We start from the raw sequence: 1,483 nt of genomic DNA, 5'->3' as shown, positions 1-1,483 counted from the left end.
GTTTTCTCAGCCTCTTTTCCTCCATCTTCCTGCCTTAAATCTGTTCATCTCCCTCAGTAGAGGGTGGATTGTAGTATTTGTCAGTATGGATTTTAATTTTATTTGTCAATATGGAGTTTTATTTTATTTTTTATTTTATTTGAGTCAATATTGATTTCTATTTTATTTGTCAATTTGGATTTTTATTTGAGGTTGGATTGTAGTATTTGTCAATATGGATTTTTATTTGAGTCTTCCAGGCCATCCTGCAGAGCCTAAAGAAGTCATTCCCAGGACGTGGTCCTAGAGTTCATTACTCTCACCTCTGGTCAATTCTATATCCCTTTCAGAACTATGGTATTTTGTGCTCGCTTCGGCAACACATATACTAAAATTGGAATGATACAGAGAAGATTAGCATGGCCCCTGTGCAAGGATGACAAGCAAATTCATGAAGAACTATGGTATTTAAGTTGGGGGGAAATTAAAGTTTTGCTTAGGGCTTCCCTGGTGGCGCAGTGGTTGAGAGTCTGCCTGCTGATGCAGGGGACACAGGTTCGTGTCCTGGTCCAGAAAGATCCCAGATGCCACGGAGCGGCTGGGCCCGTGAGCCATGGCCACTGAGCCTGCGCATCCAGAGCCTGTGTTCCACAATGGGAGAGGCCACAACAGTGAGAGGCCCGCATATCACAAAAAAAAAAAAAAAAAAAAGTTTTGTTTAGTTTTTGAGGAGTAATATGCTATAGGAGACCCCCAGAAATAATGGCCTTAAATTTTGGGTGAGACGTGACTTTACAATGTAAATAATGACAATTGTCTACAATGTTTTAGTGAATGCTATGTGTCCGATCTCTGAAATACAGACTGCATATTTACAAAAAGAAAGATCATACAAGCTGTAAACCCTCTATTAAAAGTCCCTCTTGGTTGAGAAATTAATTATTGACTTCTGATGGCTCTATTAAAATTTGATGAGGGTTTGGCAAGAAAAGCAGCCCCTCATTGTCTTCAACAAGCTAAGTGCTTATGTTTGAATATCACACAGGGTCCATAGCTTGTGCCCCTAGGAAAGCAATTCAAGTCAGAGCATCTATTCTCTGCATGTTCTCCTGCATACGCTTGCTGAGGATTGGCTCTACGTCATAGGAAATACCTCTGCCATCTTCCTCCATCATTGAAGCTCTCATGTTCACTGCCTTTTAAAAACAGGTGAATAATCAAATTGAATTGTCAGAAGGAGGGCAGAAGCAGGGCAGGTAATATCTGGACATTCCTAGGGACTTTGATGGAAAGTGTTTGAAATTTATACATAATGGGGCTCCTTATTAACTCTAGCTACATGCTACTTTTAAAAACTACCCTGGTGATTGAACTCTTTATCTAGGGAGTCTGTTATGCTATTAACAAAATTCCAACTTGTGTCATAGCTATTTGTATTCTTTATTATTTTTTGCTACTAAATGGACAACAACTTCATGGCAAATATTGTTATAATTCAGCTTGT

The 1,483-nt window shown here is 39.2% G+C and overlaps 1 non-coding gene across 1 annotated transcript; it reads left to right on the top strand.

Annotated features, from left to right (window-relative positions):
* Positions 1–343: 343 nt before the first annotated feature.
* Positions 344–450, top strand: LOC112415957 (U6 spliceosomal RNA). Its single transcript, XR_003006400.1, has one exon. It is a non-coding gene; the product is annotated as a U6 spliceosomal RNA (small nuclear RNA).
* The last annotated feature ends 1,033 nt before the right edge of the window (positions 451–1,483 follow it).

This window comes from Neophocaena asiaeorientalis, unplaced genomic scaffold (genome assembly GCF_003031525.2).
Source record: "Neophocaena asiaeorientalis asiaeorientalis breed wild unplaced genomic scaffold, Neophocaena_asiaeorientalis_V1.1 scaffold288, whole genome shotgun sequence".
NCBI lineage: Eukaryota > Metazoa > Chordata > Mammalia > Artiodactyla > Phocoenidae > Neophocaena > Neophocaena asiaeorientalis.
The sequence above is the reverse complement of the archived record's forward strand: the minus strand, read 5'-3'. Positions and strand labels throughout refer to the sequence as shown.